We start from the raw sequence: 11,167 nt of genomic DNA, 5'->3' as shown, positions 1-11,167 counted from the left end.
AAAGCGACGCTTCGAAGCCGAAGAGAAAAGGAGAAAAAGAACGGCGAGGGAAAAGAAAAGAAACGGGGGGACAAAAAGGTGGAAGAAAAGAAAAATGGGAAAAAGAAGGACAAATGGTCCCCGGGTTGAGGAACGATCGTGGCCGACGCGGATCGAACGCGATGCAACACATGATAAACGGGCGCAGAAGGCGCGAGGGAGCGGCCGCGCGGGCGACGAAGAGAGCAACAGTAAATACCGGTGGCTGGTTTGCTTGCCGGCGCGCTAGTTAGATCGATCCGATCAGAATCGAACCGCGAAAGTCAAGTTGGAGTTGAGGCAGGTTCGGGACCGTCTGCGTCCTTCTCTCTTCCCCCAGCCGCGTCCTCTGCCGCGCTCTGTCTCTCTCCGTCCCACCGGCTACCCCCACCACCGGCCAACGAGACTGTCTCGCTCCGCCGCCTGTCTTTTCTTCTCTTTCCCGCTGTCGTTCACACTGAATCGTTCGTCCTGTTCGCGCCTGCGCGCTTCTCGCTCCCTCGCGGTCCAACAGGTTATATTTTTCCAGCTCTCTCCCTCGGCCCGTCTTCCTTCGCCCGTCTTTTTCTCCGACCACCCCCCACCCCGCCGCTTCTACTCTTGTTTCTCTGTTTCGGCCGCGTACCCGCCGTGGCCAATCAATCTTCCCTCTCGACTCCCTTTCGTTCGTTGTCGTCTCAACGACCAACCGACCGGGCCTACTTCCCGCTACGTTCGAAAGTTTTTCACGCTTGCGCCCGCCGGATACGCGCCGCTCCGAGCCACCCCGCCGGATCGAGCACCCTTTCAGCCGCGTCGATCGCGCGGAGAACGAGCTAATTAGAAAGGCACGCGGTGCGTCGCGCCATTTCTCATGATCGCGGCCACTCGATTGGGGGCGCTGCGCGGCCTAGTGGAGAAGTCGCGCTCTTTTTGATCGCCTCGCGTTTCATCGATGCTGCTTCGCTGGACAAGGGCTTTGTTCTCGTGAAATATCGCGATGTTTTTGCTTTTCTTTCCAGTTTTGGAATTTTAGCGACTATTTAGTTAGGTTGAAACGGTGATTTTTCTTTGGAAATGTATCGCGATCTTGATATACCGGTCTTTGGGGTGTTGTGTCTTCATAATGGCTGGGACTTTGGAAATGCATTGCGATCTTGACGTTTGGGTCTTTATGGGTGTATTTTAAATTTTGATGGTTGAATTGTTACTAGTGGGTTGCGGATTTTTATCATGCTCGAGTCTTTATAATTTTATTATGCTCTTGGTGATTTATGGGTCTCTTGGGGTGCGCTGTGATCTCGTGCAGCATTTAAATTTGTTTGTCAACAATTTTTTTTTTCTTTGCACGCAAGGGGCCCTGCCCCACTTTTCAAAATATTTTCAAAAAGCTTCTGATATTATGGAATCGTATTTTATAGATCGTCAAGATAGATCGTTCTTTATATAAGACGTGTTATCGTGCCTCTCAATTTTTGTTGAAGAATTCATTTCTGAAATTCAGAAGATTTTTCGATAGTTAAATTGTGAAATCCCCTGTGCAATTTGGGCGATTTATCTTTATTCAAATTTCATATTCATAACCTTAGGGCAATTCCAAACAGAATTATCTCATGTAAACAGTTTATTGAACATCGGATTATCATATCTTTAATGCGATCAAATGTAATTTATTACGTTGATCTTTGCAGCCACGATTCATTCGAGTACATTTAAATTCTCGGAAAATTTATTGAACATAAAGACAGTTCATTTTAGTCACACTGCGGCAAGATTAATCGTATAATCACCTGATTTGGAAAAATATAAGTTTCCTGAATTAAAGGAAAAAATATAGTTTCCGATTTTTCGGTAGCGAAAGGTTCATTTAAATCGTGATTCATTGTTTGAACAACTAAACTACCTATCGTTAGAACAGATGCCGATCTTAGTGCACAATAGCGGTTTTTAGAAAACTTTTTCAACCGACTGTCACAGTTCTTACGTCCACAACGCAAACACGGTACGTCTGATTCATTTGCCTGTGTACTGTGCTGACGTCACTATATCGTGTTCTAACAAAATACACGGGACACTTTCAGTGGAATCGATGGTCCCAAGTAAATGACGCATGGCCCAGACCTTTTTGCGGAGAACTAGCATGAAACATATCGCGGGTCTGATCACCTATTACCAAGATACCTCGTGTCTTTATGATCTTAAGGAATTCCGAGAATTCTGCTTGTCAGCTATCTCTGGTATCGTGCAGGAGCATGGTGTTAAGATAATTGTTTCTGAAAGTAATATCAATCATTGAAAGAGAGGAGGCACAGGGGGAAGAAGGAAGTGTCTAGTCGTATATCTGCTACTGGACTCATCAGCAAAGCTGTCCTGTGTTTAACAGATGCCTATGTTGAACCTAGATAGGAACCAAGATAGCGAAGCTAGGTCTTTCGGTATTGGCAGAGCTGTCACGGGTAGAGAATATCAGTTTATGATAGACAGCAGTCAGTTAGAGCAAGTCATTTGGACCGAGATAGAACACAGGTAGCCCTAATTCCACCCATTGGGTCACGGAGATCGCAATCTTCGGTATAGACAGATCATATTGTTACAAGTTTTCGTACTGGAAGAGCTCTTATGGCAAATTTAATTTTTAATAGACTATAAATTTCATTTCGTGAGGGAGAATGTCGATTTATGATAGATACCAGTCAGTTAGACCAAGTCAGTTGGACCAAGATAGAATACAGATAGCCCAGGCCCCAAATTCTACTCATTGGGCCACAAAGATCAGGATTTTAGTAGACTGGTCATATTGACAGCACTGTAAAGGTAAATTAACGCCTAATGATCTATAAATTTCATTTTGTGAAGGAGAATGTCGATTTATGATAGATACCAGTCAGTTAGACCAAGTCAGTTGGACCAAGATAGAATACAGATAGCCCAGGCCCCAAATTCTACTCATTGGGCCACAAAGATCAGGATTTTAGTAGACTGGTCATATTGACAGCACTGTAAAGGTAAATTAACGTCTAATGATCCATATATTTCATTTTGCGAAGAGAATGTCGATTTATTATTGATTCTGGACAGTTAGACCTAGCTAGAGCACAGGTAGCTCAGAGCTCTAGCTACCTTCATTGGATTTTAGAGATCACAATCTTCAGTACAGGACTAGTCATGTCACTAAGAGTTTTTGATACTGATAAAATTGTCATGAGTCGATCTAACTTCTGATGCTTCACTTTATGGCAGTCTCTGGTTAGACCAAGCTACCTAGACCTAGACCAAGCTAGAGCGCCATCAGTCACACCCCTAATTCGTGACAGACAACGGTACACTCTTCTTCTTCCGTGTTAGATAGCTCACGAAACACTTATCGATAATTCCAAACAGCACACAAATTATTTATTACAGACACTTAAACCCAAATTTTCCCAGGACCATCAGAATTGCGCGTAAAACCTGGCGTTTCGCGGTTATAACTTAATTCAGCACTTATCAAAAGTGTACATTACGACTGGGCGAGGTACACGTGATTTGCAATAACCGGCTACTTCAAAAATTCCCAGTTAATCCCACGGTCTGCCTCTTTTAAATGATACAGAGGCACGCGGGCGTTTTTCATTTAACACGAATTGGATTAGTATGGCAGATTCGCGGCTCGTATTAACCGTGCCGGTGTCGGTGCTACTTAAAAAAATTATTACCCTTTATGTTAGCCGCGGCCTGACCGTTATCCGCGGATATGGAATTTTTAAAAATCCAGCCGGCCAGACGGCCGAGGAGCGCGGCTTTTCCGCGCGTTTCGAAAAATTATCGGCGCCATGTTGGCGGCGGGGCGACGGCGACCGGTGGTGGGGGTCGGAACGAACGACGTCCGTGGATCGTAAAAGTTTGTCACTGCGTATATGCATGCACGGGTACCGAAGGTGTGTCGGCGTTTCTAAATTAGCGGTATTTATATTCATAAAACGGTAGCATTCGCGGTCCCGCGATAGTAATCAGGCTCGCTGACGGAATTGCAGCATTAGCGATTACCGTGTATTAATATTTGTTGTTGCGAACGGGCAGTATCTAGGATCGTGAAATAGTGGCCGCTATGAATGGAAGATCAGAGCGTCAGCGGCCGCGAAATAATGACCCCAGAGATTACGGAATACCTGCCGTTTGCGCGCGCGCGCCCGTTCTAAGCGTAAATTCGCGTGCGATTGCAGCACGGTGACATTTGCCGGGGCTTTATTAGTTGTGCAGACTGTTTTCCACGTTTAACATTTGCAGCCGTAAAGCAATAGCCGCGGTAGCAGCGTAATGGTACCTTCGGAATGGCGGATACCACCGGCAGTAAAATTGTCGCGGTGTGTGGCGTTTTCGGTTGCGGAAAAGTAGCGTTCACGATTTTAACGCGATTTAGTATTTATAAACGTCGTTGTACGCCGTTTGGAATGGTGGACCAAGTGTTGATAGCCTTAATCCTTTGTAACTTGATGTGCACAATGTTCCATTTTGGTCCATTTCGTCCATTTCGTCCATTTCTGCGGTGTCTGTCAAACCTCACATTCTATAAGCTCCTTTTTATCAAGGTTAAATAGGAATAGGGGTGTTATACTTTGTTAGAAGTGTTCTGAACAGCTGTGTTCATTACAAGTTTAAGAATCTATGTATAATTTCGATTTGGAAGGTTAATCAACTACCTAGTACCTTCCTACGTCAGGATTTAATTCAGTTGCTGGTCCTATCCATCCCTAGAATCCAAAATCAAATCAGACAGAAGACAATGACCAATGATCATCGAATCTTTACGCATCAATCCGTCGAATTCTTAAAATCGAGAATCTTCATTGAGACTCTCGGGAGAATAGGATCAAGATCAATAATCAGGAGTCCCTCGCGCCTCTCAGCCCAATTACACGTTACCTATTGATCACCTTGCGCAATTATCATCGACCAACTAATCGCATCGAAAGTCCAGGTGACAATGTTGCGAAACACCGTGAAAAAACATTTCCATCGACGCTCAGAACAATTCCGTAAACGTATTTCCGATAATCATGCACCTAGGCTCGAACATCGGACTCCGGGTATATTCCCGTTTCTCTAGCAGAGTTCTCCGAATTTTTGCTATTAAAACAATCACGTCGACACTTGGAACAAGGCGAGTAAATGTATTCGCACTGGGTGATAGGCGAGTGTTTCTTTTTCCTCGATTGATCGAGGCGCAGCCGGGAATCCCGCGTCGCGTCGGGGGCTATTGTCGACGGCGCAGCAGCGGCGGCATATCAAAATTTCTTATCGAGTGCGTCCTCTGTCGTCGACGATACGGTGTATCTGGCACGGTGGAGCGGATCGAAAAGAATATTTAGCCGATGACTGGGCGCCTGGCGATGAATCAGCCTAGAAACCAGCCGAACGGGACGAAAGACGAGCGCGTAACTTGATAACGAGCCACGTATTCGGCGCGAATGCATAACGCGATTATGAGTTTTTTCCCTAGCCTGCGTTCCGGTTAATGCGGCAAAAGTTAAGCCGGATCAGCCGGGAATGGGCGACGCGTTTAAAAGGAAACGGCAAGAAATGTTTAGCAACTGGGACGCTTTTAGCGTATTATTCCCGCCTGGTCCCCATGTAATATTCACTCGGTGCCCTTGCCGGCTCGCCTGCCTGGTCCCTGGACTGGTATTTATTCGCGTCGTTATTCTTTCGTTGGAAAAAGAGAAGAAGATATAGGAAACGACGACGTGTCGCCTGCAACGTGTGCATCGCCAAGGTAAAAAGATAGCACGGTAAATTTCTTCACGCGTGGGCGGCGTAACGCAGAGGTGTTAAAGTACTCTTGATTTACCGGGTTAAACGTTCGATATTGTTTATAGGAAGATGGTAAAAGGTTTTAATTGCGAGTGCTTTTGATAAGAAGTATCTTGAGAGTTTAAAGAGAGGAGGAACGTGCGGTAATGGGGAGTGAATGGGAAAGCAAGGATGTAAAATTGTGGCTGAAAGAGCGTCTTTCAGGGGTGTCTCTTTAAAGAGAGATAAATAGGTAGAGGCAATCTTGAAGTTGTCTTGCTGAAAAATTGCCACTCAGGGTTTTGCGTGAACTAGATGTGCTGTTCGTGTAAAGTATTTTTAATTCAGTTTCGATCTGCTTCTTTCTGTTTGCGTGAAGCGAGATAACGAGAATATTATAGTTACATTGGGTTACAATTTCTTGTGGAAGTAGTAAACTTTGTAAATTATACATATTTTAACGAATATCGATGATCTTGATGAATTTTTAGTCAAATTTGCTGGTCCAGGAATTTTTTATTTTAGTTGCTGTGTCAATTGGTTTTATTAAAATATTGTTTATAGCAGTCATCGGGGATGGATCAGTGAAATCATCGAGTAAAGAAAAATGCAGTTACAGGGGAGGGTTAAATTTACAAAACACGGGGTATTTACACAATCACACAAGACGTGAATAATTGATGCTCGAATAAGTTCAAAGTTCACCGAGTTAATTTGAATATAGAATTTACTTGATTACACGGAACACAGAGTATGAAACTTATTCGATTACATGAGGTGCAAAATTTACTTAATTAGGCACGGTGTAAAGTTTACCACAATCCAAAATATGCTTTGCTATTTCAACGTTCATGTGTCACACTAGGTATGAAACGCTATGAAAGCAAGTGTCTATTTATTGCACAGCATTTAATAACGTTTTGTAATATTGCCTGTCCAAGTTATTTTGTTATCCGAAAAATAGACCTATAGAAGAAACTAGGGATTTTTATATTTTATTTACAATATTTCAATAATCCTAAATTTGTTAATATAATAAAAGTAATTAAAATCTGGAAAGGTATAAAAATAATTGTGAATCTGCATAAAATAAACCGATAGAAGAAACTAGGGATATTTATATTTTATTTACAGTATTTCAACAACCATAAATTTATTAGTATAATAAAAATAATAAAAGTATAAAAATGTATAAAAATAATTGTGAATCTGCATAAAATAAATCGGTGGAAATTACAATATTTCAGCAACCCTAAACTCATTAATATAATAAAAATAATAAAAATCTGAAAAGGTATAAAAATAATTGTGAATCTGCATAAAATAAATCGGTGGAAGAAACTAGGGATTTTTATATTTTATTTACAATATTTTAGTAATCCTAAATTCGTTAATATAATAAAAATAATTAAAATCTGAAAAGGTATATAGATAATTGTGAATGTGCACAAGCATTATTCTCTAAATCCACAGTATAATTTTTAAAAATGAAATATATATATATATATATACCCTTTTTTCAAAATAAATAGATATATATATAAATATTTCTTAAATCTATGATAATTATAAATATTAAAAAGTTAAAATAAATATTAAAAGTACTAAAAATCTATAGAATTTCTTGTGGACAAAGTATGACACGATACCGGAACCTGCGCCATTATTACCACACCTCGGATAATGAAGTGTCGACGTTGAAAATGAAATAAAAACACTTTCCCTTTTCAAAAATCGACGCGATGGTCATTATTGGCCATTTTAATACGTCGAAGGTGAAGCGTTGAAAATTCAATTCTGTTCGAGGGTCGTTGCAGTTAAAAATCTTGGGACCCTGCAGACAGGACTGCTTAAAGGCCGCATTACACGGGATCCCGTGCTGCAGAAGGCACGTGGAATCCTGTGGCGCTAATGAGGCGTGCGATTCTCTCGTTAAAGGATTAAATTAGTGGACGTGGAAAGTCGTGGCAAAAGGCTGAAGGTTTGGCATAAGGGGTTTCGTTCTTTAACGACGATCTCCAGGACTTAATGGAGCTTGTAAATGACGGAAAATCGATTTGCGAGCAAAACGCTATTTTTCAATAACTCCGCTTCCCACCTGCCCCTCCTGGCCTCGTGGCTGTTGTGCTCTCTGCTGAAACGCACGTTTCATATTTTTTTACTTTTTAATTTTAGAATTAAAATCGATAACGTTATAAATGAGAAACGTAGCGGGTAAACGGGACCTGAATTATCAGATTGTTCCATTAATTTGTTAATACGATTTAATTTGGGGACATAAAGGCTCCATGCCTATGTCTTCGAATGAATTTGGAAATTCCGCCATGAATAATTTCAAATTACAATTGTTTATAACGTGCAGTAAAATATACTACCTATTTGATATACTAGTATAATATAAAATGTAACTTTACAGTATCGGAATTACAAAATTATGGGATTTGTTATTAACAAAAATATTTTCATAGTGAATTATAACCTTCTTTTCTTATAGGAAGTAAATTAGACAAATGTACTATAGTATACTAGTATAGTATAAAATATAACTTTACAGTATCAGAATTATAAAATTATGGGATTTATAATTAACAAAAATATTTTCATAGTGAATTATAACCTTCTTTTCTTATAGGAAGTAAATTAGACAAATGTACTATAGTATACTAGTATAGTATAAAATATAACTTTACAGTATCAGAATTATAAAATTATGGGATTTATTATTAACAAAAATATTTTCATAGTAAATTATCCCCTTTCTTAATTTTATAAATAATAAATTGCACGAGTGCACAAAATAAGTTATTATTATTAATTTTAGTAACTATAAGACTGCCAATTATTTCATTGCAAAACAAAATTTTGTATATTAGGTCACTTTCGTTGCAGATTTTAATTTATTTAAAATAAATTTCCCAAGATATTCCCCTAAATCCAAGAAATGATTAAATTTGAATAAATTAATTAAGGAAAGGTATATAACAACAATGAAAGTATTTCGGTTTGAAGTTAAAAGTAGAATTACATTTAGCGAAAATTTATTTCGCGATAGTAAATTAAAATTCTTAGGTCCATCCCATGAACATACTTCCTTGTTGAAATAGTGCCTCTAATCACCCCGTTGATACATCACCACTTCAGTTACTCTGGAAAGGTACTCCTACCATCGACTTCGAAGTCTCCAGTTTATCATTCACACGATCGCTCCCATTCGTTCAGGCAATTAACTCACCTACACACGTGCCAGCCTGGCACGCAACTGGTGATGGGCGTTCGGCTCTCTGTCTTGCGAATTTTCGAGCAGTTTGATGCTGTACGACCAGTATTACAGCAATCTTGTCACGGATATAAAATTCGCGAAACTTAAACTTGAAACAATTTTTCGAACAATTATGGAAATTTAAATGAAATTATTATTTTTTTAATCAACCTATGTATTAGTTTAAAAACAATTCTGCAAATTCTTTTCCTAAAAATTTCATAAATTTAAGAAATTATCATTATTTTTATAATATTACAATAATTGTAACGTTAGACTAATTTTGGACTAATTTTAAAGTCAATTTTGTTTCTGAAATTCATTTTTGAGGATAAATTTTTGTATTATATTTTATTCCATGTTTTAATATTGGATTGATATTAGGTTAGTCTAGTTTTGGGCTAATTTTGATATCAATTTTGTTTCTGAAATTAATTTTTGAGGATAAATTTTTATGTTATTTGATGTTTTAATATTAGGCTAGTAATTTATTTAGTTAATTTAATCTAGTAACTTACGAATTTGGAGGGAATTACCTATTACGATATGCAGATTTATCGCAATGCCCAGTTGAATGTTAAACTTAGTAATGATAAAAGAAGAAATTTACATGTTTGGTGAGTAAAAATGGTGCCATTTTTCAACGAAACAACGTTAGGCGTCGTGCATCGTTGAAAAGGAAAAAAATGTTGAACTTCGGTTAAAATATTCAACCCCATCTGTCCCATTTACCTGGCTTAGCATCGTTCGACTACCATTTATTCTGCTTTTTACGAAACTTCGTTTAATGGCAAGAAATTGAATACACTGGGAGTCTGCAAAAACTACGTGAAAGAATTCATTGCTGAAAAGAACGAGAGGTTTTTTGGACATTTGGTCACGAAGCCACTAAATAAATGGCATAACGTCACCGGAAGATATATTTCCAGCAATTTTATTTCTTCGAAGGAAATCTCACGCCTAACTGAAAACTCGAATACACGAATTAAAACGATCCTTAAATATCTCGATTATTATGAAAATTCCCTAACTCGAATATACATCTCGCTCCAAAGTATTAAAATTCTTCTGCTTTAAATATATCATTAATTTAAAAAATAATAATTAGGGTCAATTAGGCGATTTAATTTTTAATAAAAAATGATTTCATTCTATTAAAGTGTATATCATTGGAAAAGGAATATAATTATCTCAAAGCAACTCAAAGCCATTGTGTTAAATACTTGGGAATGCAAGATGGCGTCTTAAGTTGTAATATTAATAATATTAATAATATAATAATAAATTGTAATATTAATAAATTGTTAATATTCCATATTTTCCCCTATTTTGCATTGCCCCTTATTCAATTACAATTCAAACTACATAACATCCCCAAGAAAAATTCAGCGAAAGATTCGAGCACACGACCAACCCCAAACCTAACCTCAAACCCGGACCCACCTACCAGCTCAACATTCATCGCGCGACACTCGCAATAAACATTCGCATCGAATCGCAGTTTCCACGAACGTTCCATGCAATAAAACGACGGTACCATAAACCCACAGGGGCTTTAAATTTTTCCAAAATCTCACCGTGAACTTCCCAACAACCCATCGAGTCTAGCCAAGGCTGACCCCAGTCTAGGACTTCTCTCTCGCTCGTCAGCTCCTGTAAAATCCTCATCTTTCGTCGAAATGCTAATCCTAAACGCTCTCGAACCCTGTTTCCGAGTCTTTTGGAAATCCAGGAACCTTCCCGAGGGACCTGGAACCTTCCCGAGAGACCTGGAACCTGGAAGACTCGTCCACGTTTGCTGAGGCTAGGTACGGTTCGCGCTGATGGGGTTCCGTTATTGGACAGTTCTATCGGGGCGAGTTCGTTAGGAATGGAAGGGTGGCGGGTGGCGAGGAGTTGCAAGAGGGTAGAAGGAAAGAGTTCGAGGGGTGCGAGACAACCCTCGTGTTGCCAGCGAGGTAAGGGCCAGTATGGATTTCCCATAAGATCAGGTATGCTGGTGCCTGGAACCGACAATAAGGGTGTGTCAGTGTGTTCGTTCGCTGTATGTGGCGGAAGGGAAGTGGGGTGAGGGTAGAAAAGGGATGAGGCGAGGCACATCCCTTCTCTTGGCCCGTTTCGAGCCACCCCAGGGCTCCTCGT

The 11,167-nt window shown here is 39.7% G+C and overlaps 1 protein-coding gene across 3 annotated transcripts in view; it reads left to right on the top strand.

Annotated features, from left to right (window-relative positions):
• LOC108551864 (nucleolar protein 4-like) overlaps positions 1–11,167 on the top strand; it is a 184,764-nt gene that overhangs the window by 11,798 nt on the left and 161,799 nt on the right. The window lies entirely within an intron of this gene.

Source organism: Eufriesea mexicana, unplaced genomic scaffold (assembly GCF_001483705.2).
Source record: "Eufriesea mexicana isolate 0111107269 unplaced genomic scaffold, ASM148370v2 scaffold5173, whole genome shotgun sequence".
Taxonomy (NCBI): domain Eukaryota; kingdom Metazoa; phylum Arthropoda; class Insecta; order Hymenoptera; family Apidae; genus Eufriesea; species Eufriesea mexicana.
The sequence above is the reverse complement of the archived record's forward strand: the minus strand, read 5'-3'. Positions and strand labels throughout refer to the sequence as shown.